We start from the raw sequence: 27,003 nt of genomic DNA, 5'->3' as shown, positions 1-27,003 counted from the left end.
TTACATCGCAGTACATGCCCAAGACAGGAAAGGGAGAGCATGGAGAGCAATGATAGCCCTGGCTGAGGGATGCAGGCTCACCCAGGTGTCTGATGAAGAGCTCTTTTCAGAAAACAGGGGAGAAGGAGAGATGGTATTTATGATGAGTGTAGACATCTGGTTAAGAGTAACATACAAGCAAGTAGCACTGAAAATGGCTATGGCACTCGAGGCACCTGATTCTACCCCAGTACCATTTTATGAGGAAGATATGGCTAAGGTTCCAGCATCACTGTGGACCACCAGTCCCTATGACGTGGGCTGCATAAAGAGTATTGGAGGAGTAAAAATAAAGCTGAAAAAGGGCGCAATACTGCCTAGAGTGAAGCGATACCCACTATCAAAAGAGGCAGATGAGGGCATATACGAAACAATAACGGCCCTGATAAATAATGGCATATTGGTACCATCAGAGTCAGCATGTAACACGGCTGTGTACCCAGTGCGCAAGGCTAAAGGAGGGTCTTGGCATTTTATCCAGGACCTGATGCCCTTGAATTACATTGTAGAGGCAGAATACCCCATAGCAGCAAACTCAGCTATGATACTATGTGGAATACCAGCAGAGGCATCACGGTTCACTGTGATTGACCTGAAAAACGCCTTTTTCTCAATACCTCTGCACCCAGATTCACAAGATTTGACAAGCTTCACATACAGGAACACAAAATGGAAACACACAAGGTTACCACAAGGGTACTGCGAGTCACCCTCAATTTTCAACAGAGTAATACAGATGGATTTGGGAAAAATTGAATTGGAAAGTACAGTGCTGCAATATGTCGATGATATAATAATTTGCAGCACAACTGAGGAGAGGTGCAGGGAAGACTCAGTGAAAATGCTGACAGTGTTGGCTGAAAAGGGGTACAAGGTAGACAAGGAAAAGTTACAGTACTGTCAGGAACAGGTACTATACATTGGTCAACTAATATCCCAGCACGGAAGAAAGATTGCACCACAAAGAGCACAAGCCATATACAACACGCCACAACCACAAACTGTGAGGGAACTACAGCAGTTCCTGGGCTCATGCAATTACTGTAGAGCATGGGTTTTTGACTACAGATCATACATAGGACCCCTGCTCGAGGCATTGAGAGAAGCACAAAAAGGGGACAAGACTTTGGGGTGGACAAGAGAAATGAAGGATGCGTTTGATGAGTTGAAACACGCCATATCCATAGCTCCCGTTATAGCCACCCCAAATTACGAACATCAATTTTTCTTCTTTTCACATTGTGACTCAGCAGTAATGAAAGCAGTATTGACTCAGAAAACTAGCATGGGACACAAGCCAATAGCATTCTACAGGGGTCACTTGGACCCTGTTATGCTAGGATATTTCCCTTGCGAACAGGGTCTCGCCGCAGCTGCATTTGCGGTGGAGAAATCATCATCGATAACAATGGGGTGCCCCACCACATTATTTGTGGAGCATGCGTTGTTTGCAATTTTGAACAAGTCTAAGTCCATACTGACCACACAGAGGGCGTCAGGTTATGATATCATCTTATCTAGACCCGAATTGTCAATTGTCAGATGCAGTACCGTAAACCCAGCCAGATTCATAGCGGAAGTTTTTGAGGAAGGTGATTATGCTCACGATTGCACACATACTATTGAAATGTACTCCAGCACAAGGAAAGTGGAGGAGGATAAACTTAGAGGGGGCGAGATTTTGTACATTGATGGTTCGTCAACAATTGACCAAAGTGATGGGATAAGGAGAACTGGGGTGGCAGTAGTGAAAATGACAGAAGATTTTATGTATGTCCCAGTAAAATGCATGCAATTACCACAGCATTATTCGGCTCAGGCAGCGGAATTGGTTACGCTGATTTTGGCACTAAAGTAAGTGTTGACAAAAGAGTTACTATATATTCTGACAGCGCATTTGTCACATCAATCAGGCTGAGAGGTCCTGTGTCCGCGGAAGCTGCTGAACCCCCGACAATCCCCCTGAGATGTAATTCCCAGAACTAGATTTCAATTCAGCTCTGTAAACTACACCCCAAAGGGAAAGGGGGAAGTGGATAACAAAACAACACCAGGCAGACTGCGTCAAGGCTAACCAGAGCTGAACCTGCAGAGGATATAAGAATAGCAGATACAATTCCTTAATTTACTTACTTAACCTTATGAATGGGAAGACATTAATCCTTAACTAATAATGAAAAAATCATACCTGGCTCTTCTCTTGAAATTTCTTAGAGAAGCTGATAAGAAGCTGAAAATCTCTCTTACTTGAGACACTTGAAATTCACAGCTACTTCTTACTTTAGGCAAATCTGGAAATCTTAGTTCATTGTCTTTTTTCCAAAATGCCCTGGAGGTCCAGTTAGATTGTTCTTAAAAATATTCTTTCTTTTTCTTTCAAACTTTTCAAACTATTTATAATTATATTGAGTTTTAGAATCCTTGAAGAAAAAACACGTGTTAAACGCACACGCAGGTTATCTCCATTCAGATGAACGATGAACTTCACTTAGAAATCTTCCTGGTTGAAGAACACGCGCAAAGAGTTCACTTACGAACGAATACACGCGATCAAAAGAATCCACACGCGTAAAAATCCACACACGCAACATTGTTCTCGCGCGGAACACGCGAAATAAAAACACCCGCGCTCTTGAGTTCAAACGTGTCGAATTGATTCTCACGCGAAGGAACACTCGCACTGGAAAACACACGCGTTCTTTATTCCACACACGACGTATTGATTCTCACGCGAAGGAACACTCGCGCTGGGAAATACATGCTCTCTTTAGTCCACACGCGACGTATAGATTCTCGCGCTAAAAACACCCGCGCTAGAAATCACACGCGCTCTTTAGTTCACACGCGACGTATAGCTTCTCGCGCCAAGAACACCTGCGCTAGAAATCAAACGCGCTCTTTAGTTCACACGCGACGTATAGCTTCTCGCGCTAAGAACACCCACGCTAGAAATCACACGCTCTCTTTAGTTCACACGCGACGTATAGCTTCTCGCGCTAAGGTGCACCCGCGCTCTGAAACCCACGCGCATTTAAAATCGCACGCGACAAACTGCTTCTCGCGCTCGGAACACCCGCGCTAGAAAACACACGCTCACTTGAATTCGCACGCGACAAACAGATTCTCGCGCTAAGGAACACCGCGCTGGAAAACACACGCGCACTCCGGGAGTTCAAAAGTTCTAGTACAAACACAACTTTTCACGAATTTTCAAGGAGAATGTCATTATGATGAACAGAGTAACAGTACAAATAAAGTCACTTATCTCCTGAGCGAATTCAAAAGGATCTTCTGCTTTTCCTGTCTTCAAAAAACAAATTCCTGCCAACTGATAGCTTCTCCTGTAACCCCCAAAAAAGTAGCCGCTCAACTGCTGACGCCTGAAGGATAAAATCCACCAGGCCTAAGACTAAAGCAGGAGCAGCCACTAAACACATCCTCTCAGATGGGGTTTTGATGATGAAAGGCACAGAGTGACAGTTTAGAATGTTCATTGTTGTTCTGCATTGTCTTCTAACCAATCAGAGCTGTCACTGGGAGGCTCCATTTTGCCTTGGGTCAGAACCAGGATTCTGAATCAGCAAGTTAAGGCCTAACCAACTATAATAGAAAACTTCCCACCCACACAAAGCTAATCTGAAAAGGATAAACAAAGAGAAATAATGAGAAGGAAACTTGAATAAGGGAAGGAAACCTGACAGTACCCCCCTCCTAATGCCCAGTCTCTGGGCTTATCTTATGTGGATTTTTAGCGTGAAACTTAGCAACTAAACGGGGGGCATGTACATAAACTGAATCTTCCCATGATCGTTCCTCTGGTCCATATCCCTCCCAATCAATCAAATACTGTAACCTTCCCCTCACTTTCCTGGAATCCAAAATTTGTTTAACCACAAATTCCTCAGATGAATCCTCCAAAATCACAGGGGAAGGTGGTGTTCTAAATCTAGTTCCTGAACAAACTGGTTTTAAAAGACTAACATGGAAAGTAGGATGTACCTTCAACTGCTTGTTTAATTTCAATCTTACTGCCACAGGGTTGATGATTCTCTCTACCTCAAAAGGGCCTACAAATCGTGGACTAAACTTATTCTTCCCCTTAATTTGCAGGTACCGGGTAGAAAGCCAAACTAAGTCTCCCACCTTATATTCAGGACCAGCCTTTCTTCTCAAATCTGCACACCTTTTATATTTCAACTTATTTTCTCCCAGAACCTTTTTTGCTCTATCCAAGTTATTTTTCATTATTAACAAACGATCTTCCACTCTAGGATTCCCTGAATCCTCCAACACCTCAAAACTCAGAAAGCGAGGATGAAACCCAAGACCCAAAAAGAAAGGGGACATAGAAGTAGCATCTTTTCCACAATTGTTGTAAGAGAATTCTGCCAACCACACCAAATCCACCCATTCCTCTCTAGCTTGTAAATAACACCTTAAAAACTTCTCCAATTCTTGATTTACTCTCTCCACTTGTCCATTACTCTCCGGATGATACCCAGAAGTCAAACTAACTTCCACCCCAAGTTTCTTACAGAAGGCCCTCCAGAATTTTGAAATAAATTGAGATCCCCTGTCAGAGATAACTTGACTTGGGAGTCCATGTAGTCGAACTACACCTTGCAAAAAACTATGAGCCAGTTTTTCCGCGGTAACCTCTCCCTCCCTTGGTAAAAAATGTGCTTCTTTAGTAAGAAGATCGACCACAACAAGAATGGTAGTACAACCCTTATCTTGAGGGAGATCAACCATGAAATCCATAGAAATTGTGTGCCAAGGACGAGGAGGAACAGGTAACGGCTCCAATAAACCATGCGGCTTCCCAACTTGACTTTTCGCTTGTGCACAGACTACACAAGTTTTAACAAAGTTCAATGTGTCTTGGCGAATTTTTTCCCACCAAAAATTCCTTCGAACCAATTCCAGAGTTTTTCTGAAACCAGGATGTCCTGATAAAATGGATTCATGACAATTTCTCAAAACCTTTTCTCTTAACTCATCAGTAGGTACATAAAGCTTGTTATCAAAAAAAGGAAGATCATCTTTCAAACTTCTGGCTGGATCCAGTCTCACCCACTCCTCCATCTTCTGCAAGGACATATTTTGACGAACTTCATTCAAAAAATCCATTTCTTTAATGGCTCCAGCTAACAAAAAACGTTCTGGAGCAATTATAGGTTCTGGTTCTAGAATCTCTTTCTCCTCACTTCCAGGAAATTGGCGAGATAACGCATCAGCTTTTTTGTTCTGACTTCCGGGTTTAAAAGTCACAATGAAATCATAATCTGCAAAGAATAAAGACCAACGAAGTTGTCGTGGAGACAAAGTTCTTGCAGATTTTAAAAACAATAAATTTCGGTGATCAGTAAGGACCGTTACTGTATGTCTTGCTCCTTTTAAAAAATGTCTCCATTCTTCAAAAGCGGACTTTATTGCTAATAGTTCACGATCAGCAATTGTGTAATTCACTTCAGCAGCAGAAAACTTCCTAGAAAAGAATGCAACTGGATGTATTTGACCAGTAGTTTCATTCCTTTGAGAAAGCACTGCCCCCAACGCTAAATTTGAAGCGTCCGCCTCCACAAAAAAAGGTTTAGAAAGATCTGGATGAATTAGAATTGGACTAGAAGTAAATCTTTGTTTTAACTCTTGAAAAGCTTTTTCTGCTTCAAGGTCCCAGTCAAATTTCACTCCTTTTTTCAAAAGTCTCGTTATAGGAGCAACCAGCCCGAGAAAAACCTTCTATAAATCTCCTATAAAAATTGGCAAACCCTAAGAAACTTTGTATTTCCTTAACCTTAGTAGGAGAGGGCCATTCAAGAACTGCTTGCACTTTTTTAGGATTCATTTCTAAACCCTTAGGTGAAATTATAAAACCTAAAAACTCCACAGAATCTGTATGGAATTGACTTTTTTCCAATTTGGCAAACAAATGATTTTCTCGCAACTTTTGTAAAACTAAGCGCGCATGTTTCTGATGTTGATCCAGGTCAGAAGAGAAAATCAAAATATCATTGATATAAACGACAACAAAAATATCCAAGTATTCTCTAAAAACCTCATCAATGAAAAATTGGAAAGCCGCTGAAGCATTACATAGACCGAATGGCATAACTTGATATTCAAACAGCCCAAACCTGGTCTTAAACGCTGTCTTCCATTCGTCCCCTTCCTGCACACGTACAAGATGGTAAGCTCCTCTCAAATCTAATTTAGAGAAAATATTTGCTCCTTGTATTTGATTAAGCATTTCCGAGATGAGAGGAAGAGGATACCGGTTCTTAACCGTGACTTTGTTAACTGCTCGATAATCTATGCAAGTTCTAAGCGTGCCATCCGGTTTTGGTACAAAAAATAAAGGAGAGGCCGCTGGTGACTTAGAATGACGAATAAACCCTTTGGCCAAATTTTCCGACAAATATTCTTTTAAATAATCATTCTCTTTCTCAGTAAGAGCATATACCCTACTACTAGGCAAAATTGTTCCTGGCTCCAGTTCAATTTTACAATCAAAGGGCCTATGGGGTGGTAATTCTCCTGCCACTTTCTCATCAAATACGTCCCAAAAATCTTTGTAACACTGGGGAAGTTGACCCACTACAGCTCCCACATCATGACATCCAATTCCAGTCTCAGCCAGAAAACTAGACACGGAATTACTTTGTTTTACATCTTCCTCTAAGAGACTTCCTGAAAAGCAATTCTCTTTACAAAAATCGGACTGCATGTCATTTGTCCTAGCACTCCAATCAATCAGGGGATTATGGTGAGTAAGCCAAGGCATGCCCAAGATAATCTTCAACAAAGGGGCATCAATGAACTCAAACGAAATTATCTCTCTGTGACCTCCTGATAACTCCAAAGTTAAAGAACCAGTTCTATGCGTAATAGGACCAGAAGATAAACACGTACCATCAACAGCCCTAGCCTGCTCTACAACCTCCTTCTGAATAATTGGAATTCCCAAAGATTTTGCCAGACCACAATCCATGAAATTCCCAGTCGCACCAGAGTCAAGCATTACAGGACCATTTCCCTTACACTCCAACTCAAAAAATAAGGATACATTTATGGTTATATGAGGAACCACGGTCTGAACCGTATTGGCGATCTGTTGTACCTTGACTGCTGAGGAAGAAGTCTTCTTGGGAGTGTAAGGACAGTTTCCTAAAAAGTGCCCACCTCTTCCACAGTATAAACACAGATTATTATCTCTCCTCCTAGTCTTTTCTTCCACTGTTAAAGGGCCTCTGATTCTAGGAGATGGATTATTCCCTTTGGGTCTACTCTCTACTTTAGGTCTATCTACTCTAACTAGAGACTTTACATCACTCTGACAATGACGCCTCTCTGCCTTCCTTTCACTCAAACGAAAGTCCAAATGAATTAACAAATCAATCAGACCTTCACAAGTAGAAGGGCGTTCAACTACTCCAGACAATGCATCCTTTAACTCATCTCTAAGGCCCCGATAAAACAACGAGGCCTGTTTAACCTCGGGCCACTTGCTTTCTAACACTAGGGACTTAAATTGTGTTATATAAGCAATCAAGTCTCTATTACCTTGTTTTAATTCTAAAAGTTCACCATCCACTTCCAGAGATAACTGTCTTCTATCAAACATCTTTCGGAATATCTCTAAAAAACTGGTATAATTTCCTAAAACCGCACTCTTTTGACTCACCAACAACCCAGCCCAAGCAGATGCCTCCCCAGAAAGATATGACAACATAAAAGTTATCTTAGAAGCATCCGATGGAAATAATTCTGGTCTACTCATAAAATGTAATTCACATTGTGTCAAAAACACCCTAAACCTCTTGGAATCCCCATGATAACGTTCTGGAGGCGCCAAAGGAACCGACATAATTATACTCCTTACCCCTTCTGCCACTGGAGGCGCCCGTTGTATTTGTGGTAACTGATCTTCTCTTTCTAACTCAGGTGGAGAACATGCGCCCCCTGAAACCTCATCCTCTCTCCTTTCTCCCCTAAGTTGAATTTGTGTAACTTTAACACTCAAGTCATCCACCTTTTGACTAAGTAAGGCATTTTCATCCCGAGAAATTTTCAACTCCTCCCGTAACTCTCTGATCAAAGATCCTAACATCTCCATGGATTCGTCGGGGTTCATGACAGCTAGGGCGGACTAAATTATTGGCCTTTCATTCTGTCAGGCTGAGAGGTCCTGTGTCCGCGGAAGCTGCTGAACCCCTGACAATCCCCCTGAGATGTAATTCCCAGAACTAGATTTCAATTCAGCTCTGTAAACTACACCCCAAAGGGAAAGGGGGAAGTAGATAACAAAACAACACCAGGCAGACTGCGTCAAGGCTAACCAGAGCTGAACCTGCAGAGGATATAAGAATAGCAGATACAATTCCTTAATTTACTTACTTAACCTTATGAATGGGAAGACATTAATCCTTAACTAATAATGAAAAAATCATACCTGGCTCTTCTCTTGAAATTTCTTAGAGAAGCTGATAAGAAGCTGAAAATCTCTCTTACTTGAGACACTTGAAATTCACAGCTACTTCTTACTTTAGGCAAATCTGGAAATCTTAGTTCATTGTCTTTTTTCCAAAATGCCCTGGAGGTCCAGTTAGATTGTTCTTAAAAATATTCTTTCTTTTTCTTTCAAACTTTTCAAACTATTTATAATTATATTGAGTTTTAGAATCCTTGAAGAAAAAACACGTGTTAAACGCACACGCAGGTTATCTCCATTCAGATGAACGATGAACTTCACTTAGAAATCTTCCGGGTTGAAGAACACGCGCAAAGAGTTCACTTACGAACGAATACACGCGATCAAAAGAATCCACACGCGCAAAAATCCACACGCGCAACAATGTTCTCGCGCGGAACACGCGAAATAAAAACACCCGCGCTCTTGAGTTCAAACGTGTCGAATTGATTCTCACGCGAAGGAACACTTGTGCTGGAAAACACACGCGTTCTTTATTCCACACGCGACGTATTGATTCTCACGCGAAGGAACACTCGTGCTGGGAAATACATGCTCTCTTTAGTCCACACGCGACGTATAGATTCTCGCGCTAAAAACACCCGCGCTAGAAATCACACGCGCTCTTTAGTTCACACGCGACGTATAGCTTCTCGCGCCAAGAACACCCGCGCTAGAAATCAAACGCGCTCTTTAGTTCACACGCGACGTATAGCTTCTCGCGCTAAGAACACCCGCGCTAGAAATCACACGCGCTCTTTAGTTCACACGCGACGTATAGCTTCTCGCGCTAAGGTGCACCCGCGCTCTGAAACCCACGCGCATTTAAAATCGCACGCGACAAACTGCTTCTTGCGCTCGGAACATCCGCGCTAGAAAACACACGCTCACTTGAATTCGCACGCGACAAACAGATTCTCGCGCTAAGGAACACCGCGCTGGAAAACACACGCGCACTCCGGGAGTTCAAAAGTTCTAGTACAAACACAACTTTTCACGAATTTTCAAGGAGAATGTCATTATGATGAACAGAGTAACAGTACAAATAAAGTCACTTATCTCCTGAGCGAATTCAAAAGGATCTTCTGCTTTTCCTGTCTTCAAAAACGAATTCCTGCCAACTGATAGCTTCTCCTGTAACCCCCAAGAAAGTAGCCGCTCAACTGCTGACGCCTGAAGGATAAAATCCACCAGGCCTAAGACTAAAGCAGGAGCAGCCACTAAACACGTCCTCTCAGATGGGGTTTTGATGATGAAAGGCACAGAGTGACAGTTTAGAATGTTCATTGTTGTTCTGCATTGTCTTCTAACCAATCAGAGCTGTCACTGGGAGGCTCCATTTTGCCTTGGGTCAGAACCAGGATTCTGAATCAGCAAGTTAAGGCCTAACCAACTATAATAGAAAACTTCCCACCCACACAAAGCTAATCTGAAAAGGATAAACAAAGAGAAATAATGAGAAGGAAACTTGAATAAGGCAAGGAAACCTGACACCGGGTTGATAAAATGGCAGAGAAGGGGGTTCAGAAGAGCTGATGGCACCCCAGTACAACATGCCCTCTTGCTAGCAGAATTGATTGAAGTAATTAATGACCCCCAAGAGACAGCTTTGGTTAAATGCCCAGCACACACTAATGGAGACGATTATATCTCGAAAGGGAATGAAACAGCAGGCGCACATGCCAAGCATGCGGCATATTTTGGTGAATTATGGACCCCCCAGAATCAGAGAGAGGGGGGCAGGGCAATGGCAAGACAGATGATGATGAAGGAAGGGTACACTCATCTCCCTGCAGCACAGATAATGGAATTACAGGCAGCCGCACCAATGACAGAAAAGGAACTGTGGGTAAAAAGAGGATGTACGATGTCCCCAACAGACGCACTGTGGCGTCAAAATAATACCGGAAAAGTGACCATGCCATTGGCACTGTTGAACACCGCCCTGGCCCAGCTACATCATCCAGCACATACAGGAAAGGAATTGATTGCAGCATGAATTAGGGAGGATTGGTTCTGCCCCGACTTAAATTCTCATGTCACTAATTTCATCAGCAACTGCCTCACAAGCCAACAGTTTACGGCCAGTCACACGCTGCAAGTGATAAAAGGTACTATTACCCGGCCCAAGGGACCCTTCCTACACCTTCATATTGACTACGTTGATAGGATCAATGTATGTCAAGGACATAGATACATGATTGTAGTGGTATGTCCATTCTCCAGGTGGATCGAGGCCGGACCATGCTCACACGCGGATGCGTTTAGAGCAGCTAAATTTCTAGTGAGAGAGGTCTTCCCCAGGTGGGGTGTTTGCGAAGTGCTGCGGTCGGACAACGGCCCACACTTTGCTACTGAAATGTTTCAACATATCACATCCTTGCTGGGTATTAAACATAAATTTGCATGTGCATACCACCCGCAGGCCAACGGTATCTGTGAATGCCTCAATGGCCTATTAAAAGAGGAGATCGCAAAAATTCAGCAGACAACTAAAAAGAGCTGGTTGTACTGCCTTCCGCTGGCTCTATTTGAGCAGAGGAACAGGCCAGGGTCTGATCACCACCTCACTCCCCACGAGGTGGTGACAGGACATCAAATGCGCCTTCCTTTAACGACAACATCAAGAGCATTTACTGACCATGAAAACACTGCAACTGTTCTTGGTGACGAACTGTACCAATATGTGTCTTCTTTGATAACTAGTGTCGCCTTTGTATCTCAACAGCTCGAGCGCACGCGGGGCGGGTCGAAGAGTTCTCAACAAGAAGACAACAACAAGGAACAGGAAAAGGAAGGACTATTCACTATTGCGGAAGGCGACCATGTGCTTCTCCGCCACTTCAATAGAAAGTGGAACAGCCCATGCTTTACATGACCACACTTGGTAGAGGAAGTGGCTGCCAGAGCAGTGAAACTGCACGATAAGCGCACCTGGAATCATCTACACGACGTAAAGCCCAACAAACTTCAGACCCGCCCTAGCATTGACGACAGGGCCATTGCAAGACCAACAACATCAACAGCGTCGGCTACAGGGAAGGATACATCAACCGCCGCTGAGGACAATTGTGTCACTACACTTGACTACCCCCCAGATTCCCCAGACACAACCACTGCCATAGACGTTGGACGCTTGCCCATAGTCCACCCCATGGTCACGAGATCACAAAGTAAAAACACTTCTGCCCAATCCAGCCCCAGTCCCCCCTCCAAGGCCACCACCGATTGAAGGACATTGTATAACAAACTTGGATGTTACACACACACATAAAACACTTGTATGTTTTTCTCTATTTTTCTCTCGCACATGCAGGTACCGCATATAATTGTATTATTTAGAAAGTAAAGTAACTAACACTGTGCTCTGCCCACAGATGATAACGCCCCTGAAGCCCTATAACACCAATTTGTATATCATATAAGAAGGCCAAAGTACCTAAAAAGAAGAAGGGTACGTGTACATTACACTCCATTTGTCTTGGCCATAGAACAATCATTTCCCCACCTTCACGAGCACTTACCGGCTCTAAGAGATAGGTCACTAAGACTAGCGTGGGAACAGCTCTTCGCCTGGGCACTGAACGATTACTTGATAGGGAGAGCTTAATTAACAAAAACTAACAATAATAACCAGCACATTGAGGATTTTCAGGCGCGCACCTTTAACGCCGCAAGAATAAGCTGCCGGACTGCCGCAAGGTAAGAGCAAAATGCTGGTGAGACTAGCTCTTGTAATAAAACTGATAGGGGTGTTGGTCATCACTGGTCTGTTGGCTGCCTCTGTATGGCAGAAAAGTTATTCTATCAATTTTGTGGTTGCACCCAAAACTAACATGCCCCCTCCCACAGCCGCAACAGGTATGATATCAGGTGGGACTAGCAACCCTAAGGGTAAGGGAGGTAGAGTTAAACGCAGCACATATATTGACAATAAAGGTATCGATAATTACATCACAGATTCAGCACATGTCTCAAACAACATGTGGTACCAGCACATGACCCAAATTGGTAAGCAGACAATGGAGGATAGCTGCTATGTGTGCTCATTGATCCCATACGCCATGAGAGCATCAAGGACATTCGTTGCCACGGAAATACAGGAAAAGACAGCACAATGTATAGTATATCTGGCACTATTCCAAACGAGGGGACGATTCCAAGGAACAGTGGTGAGAATGCAGTGGGAAACAAGGGACACATACCCATACGAAAACAACTTCCTCAAGTCATATTTGAGCTACCATAAGAGCATCTTACACGCTGAGGCATTCAGATACATGACGAGTGGCCCTGATAAAGGAGAAATGAAGAAAGTAACGCTAGAATACCTGCCATGTGATTGGTATGCCACTGAAGTTCCTGGTGTGCAGGGATGTTGGGAAAGGCCACTAATAACAATAACAGGGAAGATATACATGAACAATGAATGGGAAATAGGAGTGGTTGGGAGCAACATGATAACAAGAGAAAATGTTACCACCATACAGGAACACAACGACAGATGCTGGATGACATGGGGTAAATATGTACCCATGCTGACATGGAGGGAGAAGGATGAAGACCCAATAAGCATACTACCGCTGACCGCACCCAAGCTATGCTACCAACACAAAGGAGCTGTGGAGGTGGGATACAACACCAACTGCGGAAGCGTGTTAGAACTACCAGAGGGGGGTGCTGGAGCGGCAGTAATAATAGACCACTATTGGGCCTGCGGAGATAAGGCATACCACACCTTGCCTCAGTTGTGGAATGGAATATGCACCATGGTACACATCAATGTACCATCACTAGTAGTGCCCCAAAAACATGTCAACATGGCCAATTTCCCCAAGATGGACGAAGGGAACAAGAGGAAGAGAAGGTCTGTACAATCACAAGAAGGAGAGAACAACAACAACAATAACATCCTACCGAGAATGAAAAGACAAGGAGAACCCCTGACAGGAAACTACCTGTGGGGAAGATCGGAAACAGAACTCACCTCCATCCCACCAGAACACAGATTATTCAGCAGGGCTGCAATGTTCTTCTCGTCCATAATACACCCAGGACTACAAGCATATGCAAACGCAAAATGGCTTCAGATCACCCAATGGGAACTAATGATGACGATTAATTCAATAGTAAACAGATTCAACGCCATAAAAGAGGAGCTGCGAGCGGTAAGAATGGTAGCACTACAAAACAGATATGTACTGGATCTTCTCACAGCTGTGGAAGGAGGAGTTTGTGCAAAAGTAGGACAATCATGTTGCACATTTATCCCTACTAACGATGCAGATAATGGGACACTCACTGAAGCAGTATCACAACTGGCCCAGATGCACTCCAAAATGATGGAAGAAAGCAAAGGAGTGAAGAAGGATACTAGTTGGTTTTCATTGTTATGGTCATGGATTCCATCATGGCTGTCAGATGGACTGAAGGTGATAGTTGGATGGATAATATTAGCTGCAGCAGTATTGATTGTAATAAGGTCCTGGAAAGCCAGGAAAGCACGCACTACAGACGAAATGATCGAAATGGTTGGCATGCACCCCTTGATGCCAACTGATGATGACCAGCACACCGACATGATAATAAAGGAAAGAGAGAGACTGCGTAAATAGATCATCACCAACCACTTGGAGCCGCCATCTGTAAAATTGGAGAACCCAAGAAACCCGAGGAGCTATGTTGGAAGATGGGTATACTGCAAACCAGGAGGGAGCTGTGTTTATATGTACTGGTCATTCAAAGACCATGTCAACCACTATGGACACTTGGGTGGAATAACTAAAGTATGGAGAGTAAGAGGAGATAAAGAAAAGGATATGTTTGTGGTCGACAAGTCGACCAGAAGGGGGACTGAAGTGGGAGAATGGGAGAACAAGCTCACCCCAATTTGATCACGACCATGGCCTAGAGGATCGCGGCCCAGGCACCCCCCACAGGACGAGTTCGTCTATCTACCAGATGACAAAATACCCTGGTTCAGGAACATAAGGATATGCCCACCAGCCTGCCTGACTCAAGCCGACACCTGCGGCATGGATGAACTCGACTAAGACAACAGCCACAAGCACCCACATCCTTAGAGATGCCACAACAACCTAGCCAACTGCCAAGAACACACGTGTCACCATGCACACTGGTCACTCACGCACCAGCCTACACGAAGAACATATTCAGTGCTAGGACGTAGGTGACTGACACACGCACTGACGTGCATCGTTGTTATTTTTCACATAGGCCCTTTTATAGTAATGCAGAAACACAAGACGCTTGAAGAACTCGCGTATACGCTTGCTGACTCTTCTCCCACCTCTCGCCCTGTGATGACACCATCATGTAGACTTAAGATTGTTAATGCGCCATGTCAAACCGCGACCTCCGTACCATGGATTATGCATCACCACCTATGAACTAGGCCCAAGTAGGCCGCAAGCAAGAGCCTCATCATGAAAACTGTATGAGCAAGAATACAAGTGCTGATCACGCAGAACGAGCCCCAGCAAGAGCTCATAGCCAAGGGCACGATGTTGCAACTCGTATGCTATCAGCCGACGCCAAGGTCACACCTGTAAGAAAAGCCAAGCACACAGAAACGAAATACAACTCTAAATGTGCAGAATTCCGCTTCAGCCAGACCCACGAGACAGAAGTCGCCTGGGTCCCACGTCTGGGACACAGGTTACAACAGCGAAGTGGCAAGATGGACACCTACGGCGATGGGAATGACCTGCTCACAAGCCTATGAGCAAACCCATACATTGTCTGCACAAACACATAGTTACACATTGTTGCTAGTGACTAGTGAAAGGTACACCGCGAGCTGGGAACGACGATGGTCACAGGCTTGGGGCCTCGCAAGAGGACCAATCAGAACACAGAGGGACTCATCACTGACGCCACTAACATTAGCCAATCATCAGGGGTCTTCTTGTAACGATTTTCAAGTATCTAATAGTAGGGACAGCCCAAGTATACCACCTGACTCATCCTTAACCACTAATATTCTTCTCTATATGTATCCTATACTAACCCTACCACTCGGGGAACCAATCCGAAGGGGCAATAGGTTTTTTGCTAACTTTCCCAGGTGACGCAAGTAGCGCATAATACTGCTGTAAAAAGGGCCTGCGAGCCCCACTAAGTTTGAGATTCTGGACGGACACGTACGATCCAAGACCCATCCCTGCCGTTGTTATAATAAACAGCAGAACCACCTTGCTCCTTGTGTGTGTCTCATACTCATTCACAGAAGCACGGGAGGAGTTGGGGCCTCCCAGCCCGGTGGTCCGTGGACGGCTCAGCCGACCCCTGGATAATCACCCCAACACCTTGGCACAACCATAAACAACATTCCTTCCCATTTGCCTTCCATGGATTGTAAGCAGCCTTTAATTCAGTAGACCATGATCAGAACCATACTCTGCACAGGGGTAGCATGCATCCCACACCACTAAGTGATATATCAAATGCAAGACTTAGGGGCTCGTTACAAGTTCCTCGGTATCCCACCAGTAACTCCGGCGGGATACCGGGGAACTACTGCACTGTCTCCGTCACCCGATATCCCAGTTTTATCAGGATATTATGGGTGGTGGAGACGCCAGTAAATCCCCATTCCCATGGTGCCCAATTGGACTCCATTGGAGGGGGGTGCCCTATCACAGGCACTGGTAATACCAGGACCAGTGATTGTGACTACTGTCGGCCGGTAGGGGCCTAAACTACTGGCAGATCACAGCCCCTAACGGCAGACTTCGAGTTTGCCGGTCCAGAAAGGTGCTGGTACACATTGTTACCGGCACCTCTTTCTGGTTCAGCAAACTCATAATGACCCTCTTAGATGAGAACTAGGTGAAGAGTATAGGGCAGGTTCAGGAAGGAAGATATCCTAGAAAGGGAATAGTTGTATTGAACATTGCAGAATTTGGCAATATTGTATCACAGTAATAGCCAAGCAAAATCATCATTTACTTTATTTGGAATATTTTAGTTTCACTATGATGGCAAATTGCCTAGCCCTTCAGGACCCCATTGTAACATTGAATTTGTAATGATTCTGCAATTGATAACAAAAAGAGTATTAGCTCATACGAGAAACTCTGTCATGATTCACATCATACCTGACATGCCAGAGCCTAATCTCCACCTCAAAGGTGGTCTAAATGCCACCTGGGGCTTTGGAAGGTTTTGTGGCAGAGAATCATGCTGTACCCGAAGCAGGGATCTGGAGAAAGTTGGATTTCTATGCTTTAGTCCAAGAGACACTACTGCCCCTGAGCACCTGATAGGCTTCCTATTGGATAGCAATACTGACATCGATCCCCTTTCTGGGTGAAACTATGTATCAGTACCATTTACCCATGTGTATATGATAAATATTAAAGGCTACCAATATCTTTACTACACAGTTTTATCACTAACGCAACAAGTGTATAGAAACACATTAATAATGCTCTAACTCTCTTGGCTAGCATTTATACATAAATGTTCTCTTGTAGATAGAATATATGAGCATTACAAATATAACAGTCAAACAATATATGGAGGATAGCTCAGAGGCAACTTGTTTGTCTTGGAAGGAAGACAACGAAGAGCAACACAGCTTCGAATCACAGTCCTGTGCTAATCGTCTATGGTATTACGTGTGTTATAAAAGATTAATTAAATAATGAATTTACAGATCCTATTTCAATCATAAAGTAGTTCAGTAAATACCCTGGATCCTACTCTTCTATTCACTTCTAAAATGTTTAAACTACCTAGGCCAATCAACAGTGTGTGTGTGTGTGTGTGTGTGTGTGTGTGTGTGTGTTAAAACTTAAACACATACTCACAATGATTATACTTTATATTGGCAAGCCAAGAGACAGGTGAGTTCATACAGTCCAACCTGTGGGTAACCCATTAGGCAGAAACTGTCAAAAGGTCCATAGTTTCTATGGCCAGTTGACCAAGAACAAAATAAAAAGCGGTCTTCAGCCATAAATACAAAAAGATTACAGGTAAAGCATTTTAAATCCCACTGCAAAGGACGCCTGAAACCTTTCCTTTGTGCTGTGATGGTGTCACTTAAACTAGCCAAAGAAGTACAAGGGACAACACGGGTGGGTTGTATATGGACACTGTGCCAAAACCTGGTACCATGCTAAACTCAATGTTTTACCAGCATAGGAAAAGTTGAAGGTTAACACATGGCCCTATGCCAGCTTTATCACTCCAGGGGATTTTTATGTTTTGGAAAGGCAGAGCGGCAGCACATAACGAAATTTAGATCCTTCACAATCCACTCTTCTTGTCAAAAACAAACACATTTCCACCAGCATTTGCTGGCAGAATGGTATTCCAAAAGCAGGCCAATTCCATAGAAATGTATTTAAATGTCTCCTGCCTGGTGGGAGGATTTACTATTGATTGCACTATGAAGTGAAATTAATGCATAGAAGCTTGGGTCCCAATGAACATTTCAAAAGTGGGGACTGCTAGCATGCAATTGCAGGTTTGGATATTCCCCTCCATGAAATTAGCGTGGACAGGGAAACAAATCCCTAATTCTGTCTTTGCCTCTTTCTAGTAGCAGTCTGATGTTTCTGAATATAGAGGTCATCTTCTTAGATTCTTCAGAAAAGACACGAGATGGATTTTAAACACTAGGTCCTGCAAAGTGGGACCTGTTTGGGAACAGTGCATGTTACATTTCTTGGTTTTAGCAGAAACTCTTCCCACTACACAAAACTATCAGAAACTTCCATGAATGGCACACTTTTTAAAAATCTATAAGAAAAAACAAAAACACAGTTGCACTTTACATAGAATTCTCTGCTGACCATCAAATACACCATCCATGTGAGTGGAATACAGAGTTGCCTCATCGCATGAAATCTATCCTTGTTATATATTGTTATGTTATGTTATATAAACTTGGTAAAGCGCACGTACAACCGAAGGCATCTTGGCACTAGTTACTGAAGAGGAATAAAAAGCAAAAACGGCCGACAACACCATAAGAGAGAGATGGCCTAAAAGAGAGTGGTTTTCAGCAACCGGCGGAAGGTAAGATGGTCTTCAGTTGCACGGAGAACAATAGGCAACTTGTTCCACGCTATGGCAGCCGCTATAAACGTGTAGACCGCCTACAGTTCATCCTTTCGATTTACCTGTGATTCCAGGGGAAATATTCTTGCACTAGTCTGTCCTGCCAGCACAACCTGGCAATACTCTGCAGGCCTCCATAAAATAATCAAAGTGAATACAAGGAAAACTTCAAGACATATCAGGAGACTGCTAAAACGTAGATAGAGACCTCCTTCCTGGGAGGAAAAGTAATGCAGAAAGTGTTTATTGCGTAGACTAGGTGAGATTGTTACTTCCACTGCGATGGAAAAACTTCAAAACCCCAATATGGAAAGCGACACCAAAGCACAGCCAGTTCACTTATCTGCAAGAAGGTATAGTTTCAAAATAGCATCTTACCGTATGCGGTATGGACAAACTTTAAGGGGCCAAGCCAAAACTATAGGCGATTCTGCAGGTACTTACTGCATCTGCCCTAAGCGTCTCCAAAAGGAATCTTGGATGTGCATTGAGTCTCACACCCTGTAGTCTTGTGTTGCCTGGATACATTGTATTGTGTTGTATTGTATTGTATTTATTGTGTTTATGTAGCGCTTTAATCAAAAACGCTTTACATTTTAACAACAGAATACATATAACATTATAACAGTAGAAGCAATTTACAATTCTGAATCAAACCAACAAAACAGTAAGTAGAGCAATTAAACTGTGAGGGAAGAGGGAAGGGTGAGGAAGGGACGGAGGAGGGAAACAGAAGAGGTATAAGGGTGAGAATGAGGGAGGGTAGGGGGAAGGGGAGGAGGTTTTGGCGGACTCTGGGCCTTGTTGGGACATCTGACTGCTGCTTGTCCTGATGGCCATCAGGTCTACACCATCTTCTGTGTCAAAAATGTCACCATTCGGGCTCATGACTGGATGGAAAATTGTGTTACCTCAGCATCTGCTCTACAGAACTCAAGATCAGACCCTGATCAATGTGTCCACGACCCATGAGTACATTGAGAATTTACAAAAACACCTTCAGCGCGGTTTTGCTTATGCTCAGCGAAATTTAGAAAAGTCGGCAGAGGGAATGAAAAACCACTATAACTTAAAGACAACCAAGAAGGAGTACCAAGTAGGAGACAAGGCCTACCTGTACAATTTCCAAAGGAACCAGACCAAAGAGCGGAGGTTCCTCCCATACTGGCACGGCGGCTTTGAAATTGTAGGTAAAATCTCACCTGTCACCTTTAAGATCTGTATCCCTAAAGAAGAACAGACGGAAGAGAAATGGGTTCACATCAATCAGTTGAAAAGCTGTCATCCCACACAGAAATTGCGACTGATTGAAGAACCCAGTGAGGGTAGAGCCCAGGAACATTTGAAGAATAAACGTAAAGAATGGGAACCCAGGTAGAGAAAATCACACACTTACAGGAAGTATAACAACGTATACTCATTTTGAAGATATTACAAACAATAATCATGTAAAAAATGGTGACGTTATAAACTGGGATGTGTCTCTTGTTGTGTTGTTGTAAATTCGCACGTCAATACCGAGAAAATGGTATTATATGAAATACTTCCTCTCTTTTATTCTTGGCATATTAAATAACTCCTTGCCTCTACAGGCCAGAGGTGTTGCTGCTGAAAAGGGAGGGGTCAAGAACCAAAAAGTTCAGACCAGAGCGCAACTCCCTCAGGACCAGGCAAAGAGCAGACGTGCTCCCACAGCGATCCCTGGAACAAACCCAGGCCTCAAGGAAACGCACACCCCACTCTCTCCTTGCACTTCTCTCTGTCTTATAAATCAAAGATCCAGGAGTGGGATCTGTGGGGTGAAATAGCCCCTGGATGCCAGGAATAAAGAGGCCAGAGTCCGTTATGAGGACTCACCAAAATAAAAGGTCAGCGCAGAAATTATGTCAGACATAAGGCCTATGGAACCAACATTAAAAGGAAAAAAAGTGGGCCTCAACTGCGAGAGGCTAAAATATGCGCAACACGATTCATTAAGGGAAAGCCTATGGAACCAACATTAAAAGGAAAAAAAGTAGGCCTCAACTGCGAGAGGCTAAAATATGCGCAACACGATTCATTAAGGGAAAGAAAGACACGTGCCAAGAAACCGCAGAGCACAGTATCTTCAATAAAATACCAGATTGTGTTCCCAAGCAGCTGCAGTGAAACAGAGTATTTTACATGTACATTAAATAAATTATCATTTTGCTTTTTCCTCATCAAGATTACCAACATGCTCAGCAAAATGCCCACCAGACTTTCAAGCTTGGGCATGGTATTCACATGTACATGTACCACTTAGAAATAATATGCTGACATTTGAAACTGGGTGCCCTATAAGAGGTCATTTAAAATGCATTTATGTACAAGTTATAGGCTCTTTGCTGCAGGGTACATGGACGGCTATTTATTCAGATGTGAACTCAACTCCAGGGCTTCCCTTGGTTGCCCTGGAGATTCAGGCCTTGGTTGTCATCATCCATCAGAACCATTCCTTAAATATATAAGAAATAATTACTTCTTAGATCTGAAACACTGTGAAGACCAGATAGGCCCATATGTGTTCTTGCAGCAGTATTGACCTTGAGGTCACAAAGCCCATAAAGTGCCCATTCGGATGCTGTTATCAGGACATCCCCTGCCTTGAAGGGGTAAGCTAACATAAACACAGATCCCTCTGCTGACGTCATGTGCTTGAAAGAGGAATACAACTTTTAAAAAGGTGGGGTCCCAGCAAATGAGGCGTGAGACTGCACATTGACTTAAAATGAGAGAAATGTATTTAATCGCAGAAAATGGGCGTACATCGCACCGTAGTCATTTTAGGCTTTTATGAAAGATGACAGTCAGAACATTCTAACCATGCCAAAACGATTTTGGTGAGATAAACACAACTAAGGCTATTAAAGAAAATGTGATTTGGGCCTTCCCGTGATTGCCAGAAATGTAAAAGCTGGTATGATTGTGTCAGTAATTATTAACTTGACGCCCATAATGTTCCATATTTTTCACTAATATGGTTCCTGAGTAAATTAATAAAAACTGTATCTCTGCACAGAAAGGACATGCAGAGTCCATACTAGTCTCACCAGATTCACCTTAAAATATAGTTGTCAAAAATGTATTCATGTATGTTAAGATTTGAAAATTAAGGGTACTTGCTCGGTGGAGATATTTTAAGTGCAAAAACATGACCGAGCCCATCTATCAAAATGGGATGATGAAGTTCTCTCCTCCCACTGCCAAGCACAAGCACTCCCCCATCCCCTTGTCCTATCAGCACCCAGGTAGGAGAGGGGCAGTGACAATCCACCAATCCCTTGCATGAGAATCATGACAAATTTGTGATGTAATTTGCCCTATAACTCAGCCAGTTTGCCTCAGAGCTGGAGTTTTACCAATAATTCTGAGGGGGGACCTGCTGCTGAAACCTGGAGAAACATCCCAGCAGAGAGGCCTAATCTTGCAGTGGAGACAGGAGCCAGGAGACACTGAGGCTGAGGCTGACTTGGGACCCCTGGAGGACTCAAAGGGAATCCTTAACTGACCCCCTTGCTGTCCAAGCGGTGTGCTCTGACGCTCCCTGATGCCCAGTCCAGACCTCTCCTGTCAGTAGAACTACCCACAAAGCCTCATTGTATAAGTCATTTATTCTTTTCAATCTTGTTTAATGTTATTTCCCCATTGAAGAACCCCCTCCTATTTGCCTGTGTAGATCCTTAGCATATGTATCAAAGTAAATCAATTAATTCCCCTATTGACTTCACAAGGTCTGTATTGTTGGCATTCAAAACCAACAATCTTTTCCCAGTGTGTTGTGAGCCGATAGTCATAAAGATTTGCCAAAAGACAAATTTCCCCATTCTTCCCCTCCATGTTAAATCAGAAGTGGGAAGCGCAGTAGTGCCTATGCTCTGCAAAACAAAATTGTCCCTGTGTTTCCACTGTGCTCTGCAAAACGAAAGTGTCATTTGAATTTTGTCTTACATTGCATCTGTGCTAAACATCCCAAAATCGATTTTCCCATTGTGCCCTGATAAAAATCCCCAAAACCCTGCCTTTAATTTTAGCTGTAGAAAAATGAATTTCCCATTTCTTTCTATTCTTTCCCATTGCAGCTGTGCTAAATAATTCAAATCCGATTTTCCCATTATGTTCCCACTCCCTGCCACTACCTTCCATTCAAAGGAATCCAGCCTAATTGAGTGTGAGGGTTGCTGGGAGAAAGCCTAACTAATCTGCTATCATTGGGTGTCTTGAATTTCTTCTGTGTTGGTTGGTGATTTAAAGGAAATTGATTGTGACAACATATCTCTATGTCAGTGCCTTTAAGAAAGCTTTTTTGTTTTTGTGTTGCCACAACACTGGTGGCTGATGTAATCTATTTGTTATATTTAGCTGAATAAATACATTTATAAATATTCTTAATGCACACCAGCCTGGTTCCTAGTCTATTGTGGCACCGGGTATTTGTTGAAGTTGTGTGTGAGACCGGTTGGAGGCCTTACCATAGAAAACTCTTCATATAAAAATCCAAAGCATTTTTATTGTGCGCCACATTCATTGTTGGGGTAGGAGCTCTCTGACTTGGGTGTGACTGTCTAATAAATTGCAGCAGAATTAACATTTTTGAACATGGGGGACTGAATGAAAGGTTATGATCAAATCATAGCATGAGAATGTATGCCTGGATTAATGCATATGTGTGATATGGGTGAATGGGCTATTAAATAAGCATGAATGGATGTATAATTGAGTGTGAGGATGGGTGAATCAATGGGAATGTGAGCATGGATGAATGAGTGAGTGTGAGGGCTGCTGTCTGAAACCCACAACAAAGCTGCATTATATGACCCTCAATTTACTGTGCATCAGACAGGAAGTATGAACATGCACAACAAGGCAGGAAGATGTACGGAAGTTACATTGTACATGCAAACTTATTGAAACTAATGGGGAAGGTATTTTAGCAGCAGGCTGCAGTCCGTTTCCACAATTTAAATTTGTGGGGAAAGTGATGGGTACGATTTGGCTGCTCATCCTGCCAGCATTCCTGTCCTACGAGATTTACAGTTGGCCTTTGTTTATCCTACTCACACACTGGCAGAAGCAGGTTTTGGTGCCTGGAGGTGCAGGCCATTCCAGCACGCTAATTAAGTAAAGGTCAGTGGTGATGGGTGAACATTTTCTGCAGAGGTGCATTTACATTTCCCCAAATTATCGCGAACAGACGAGTGAGCCCTAAGTGGCCTTGTTAATAAATTGCTCTGTAATATCCAGCCTTTTGGATCGCACGAGAATGCTGCCATCCTTGCCACGGCTCTCGGAAACTCTTGCCTGGATTATTTAATAGTCTCCTGAGTAGCTGCACACAGACCATTCGATCCTCTCTCCAGGTTACCCAGAATGGCGCAGTCCGTGCTATAACTGGTCTCTCTAAACGTGCTCATGTTACAGCCGCAAGACGAGACTTACATTAGCTTCCTGTAAAACACAGAGTGACTCATAAACTCCTCACCTTCACTCATAAATGTACTCTGAACACAGCTCCCAAATATCTCTCTGCTCGTCTTCGACACTATACCCCTTCGTGTACCCTGCGATCCAAGAACCAACCGGGACTTGTAGAGCCCAGGTTCAGACTGACAAAAGCAGGTGGCCATAGCTTTGATGTACTAAACCCCACCGAGTGGAATTTAGTCCTGATTACTCTCAGAACCATTAATACGACCACTGATTTTAAAAAGGGCTGAAGAGTACTTTTTAACCGTTCACCTGACTGTCAGGCTAAATGATGACTCCCCCATGCAACCGTGACCTGAACTTTGTGTTACCTATCTGAGTCCGCCCTGTCTTCTGTCTTTGTGTGTGCCCTGAGGCCTGCGGGCATGTGGTGCAGAGTATGAAAATTCAAATAAATAAATAAAGTAATCTAAAGGGACTTGAGATATTTATTTTTTAAACAAATGGGTTTAAATTGTGCATTTTACGGTTCTATGTTTTTTTCATCAACAGTGGTTTTTTCAATGGGATTTTTTGCCGAAATGTTTTTTTTTAAAACTATTGACGTTTTATTTTTTGATTTTTGGGGGTTCCCTCAACCTCTCTGCCCCAATTAATTTTACAAGATTCCCAACCCCCCACCCTTTATAAACCCTTACCCACAACCCCTATATTTTTGACACTTTTTAATAAAGGAAAATCGTCAAAAAACATTTTAGAAAACACTGTCGATAAATTAACTTTGTACCACATTTTACGCCACAAATGTTTAGAAAAATTGAATGTAAAACCATACATTTTACAATGGGGTTAACTATGGTAACGCAAAAATACTGAAATGTCACGCCACTAACAGTACAAAGGAGCATTTTAAAACATGCTACCGATGCATATCGCCACAGTATTCCCAGTGTATAACACACACACTCAGTCACTCTGTCAAACACACACACATGAACACACTCATTGAGGCTCCTGTACACATACACACACATTGCAAAACATTAGAAACACACATGCACACAGAAACCTAAAAAAAAAAGAAAAACATATCCTTCCATGCAGTGATTATTCTGCTCTCGGGTCCAGGGCGACAACATTCACGAAGCCTGGCTCAGGCAGACTGGCGACTGAAGCAATAGCACACATGTGGGCCTGGACCGAATATGAACTTGGATGTCTAATAACGAGTGAGCTGCAGCGAGCAGAGCTAATTTGGCATTGATGAGCTAATAGGGGGGACACCAGCACCAATTTAGCTATATGTATATTTTTTAATCTAGGCTCGGAAAATGGCACCAAGTGGGCATCACCAGGACACGAAGAAGGGGTCTATGGGTTTTTCATTGCCTCCTTAACTGTACAGCACATTTGCTTACAGAGTTGCCAGAAATGTTAAACAAATCATACAGGAGACACCTTAACTAGCACAAATCTACCCCATCAGCATGTGGAGCAATTAGCTTCAATGAATTAAGTATAACGTGTCTATGGACGGAACACAGGTATTACAACTACACACACGTAAAGATGACATTTAATGCATGAAGGATCAATGAACTATTTTCTCTGAAGCCACAGTAAATCTGAAGCATATATATATATATATATATAGATAGATATATATATATATATATATAGTTTAAATGTAGCTTAATTTTGTTCCTAATGCAATCAGATAGAAGTGACATGTGCAGAGCTCTCATGGCGCCTCACATCAAATGTGGATAGACCATCCAATTCTGCCTCTCTATATGCCTCCTGGGACAATTGTATATAAAGAACTACACGTCCCAGTATGCAACGCAAACGTCAAGACTAAAGGATTGAATCCATTTGGCACAGAACATTGGAAGTACTCATATGCACCATACTCTCTGAAAGAAAGGCTCTAAGGCTAGAAGTGTGTGCATGTTTACAACAAGGAACCCCCATATTGTGAAAAGGAATAAAATACCCACTGTGAGTGCCTGTCTGATGAGATGCATCCTGTTGCTGTGGGCTGCCCCAATGTCTCATTCACAATCTAGCAACGCGAATTACTGAGTATAAACGTGCACTTTTTTCCAAGCGTCGGTTAGGAGAGGAAGGAGGAAGCAGCTGGTATTGTTATGAATGGAGTGGCAGGTTTACTCATCCAATCACGGAGTCCCTGGCGCCATCATTAAGGGACAGGCACAACCATGATTGGATGCATGCTCAACAGGAAGGATATGCTGCATCCGGATGCATGCACTAGGAACATTCTGGTTGAGTTGGCTTTGCCAGCTGAGTGGAAAACAGCGCAACTGCCTGAATACACTGGCATTCGGGTTGTTTCACTCTCATTTATCGGGCCGTTCAAATGAAGCAGCTTGTTTCTTGCTAGCTAGTTATAAAATGTATAAACGCACCAAAAGTTAGCTTGTGGTTTGTTGCAAGCACATGTTTTAAGTGGTTTAAACAGAATCCCTTTGAAAGGACCCTTGGCGGTTTAAAATAAATTAGAACACTCAGATCGTCGTTTGTCCACCTAGACTAATCTCAAGGAATGCAGTAAATATACTGACATGCATGTCTCCTTATTAAAGCATGACTGTGAATTGGGTGTGCGAGCTATAGATATTGCAAGAGGGTTGCAAAAGTAGAACTTGTATGTAGCAGAACTCTGCACACTGTGACACTGTAAAATTGTTCTGTGTTTAAGAACTGCAGTTTGCAAGAAGGTGCGTGAAAAACGTAAACAATAAAATACAGATGGTTATTCATGTAAAAAAAATAATTACAGATCATATCAGCGTGAACAAAAGAATAGCCGGGTTTGTTAGCGGTGTTCCGACACAGCCTTCCGTGAGCCCCCCACCACCCGTGACACAGAGACACAGAGGCAGAGATGTTACTCGTGTGGCCTCCACGGTGGTTCTGACGCCACCGGGGAA

General features: G+C 43.2%; 1 long non-coding RNA gene across 2 annotated transcripts in view; it reads right to left on the bottom strand.

Moving 5' to 3' along the window:
- The window catches only part of LOC138568999 (uncharacterized), an 85,751-nt gene extending 59,590 nt beyond the window's left edge, over positions 1–26,161 (bottom strand). The window contains exons 1-2 of one of the 2 annotated variants that reach the window (XR_011303045.1): positions 26,047–26,161; positions 19,716–19,827 (exon numbers count right to left, since the gene is read on the bottom strand). This is a non-coding gene — a long non-coding RNA (uncharacterized lncRNA). The remainder of the gene's footprint in view (positions 1–19,715; positions 19,828–26,046) is intronic. The other variant, XR_011303046.1, reaches the window with a different exon arrangement.
- Between the last annotated feature and the right edge of the window lie 842 nt (positions 26,162–27,003).

Source organism: Ambystoma mexicanum, chromosome 2q (genome assembly GCF_040938575.1).
Source record: "Ambystoma mexicanum isolate Mex_15411 chromosome 2q, UKY_AmexF1_1, whole genome shotgun sequence".
In the NCBI taxonomy this organism is placed as follows: domain Eukaryota; kingdom Metazoa; phylum Chordata; class Amphibia; order Caudata; family Ambystomatidae; genus Ambystoma; species Ambystoma mexicanum.
The sequence above is the reverse complement of the archived record's forward strand: the minus strand, read 5'-3'. Positions and strand labels throughout refer to the sequence as shown.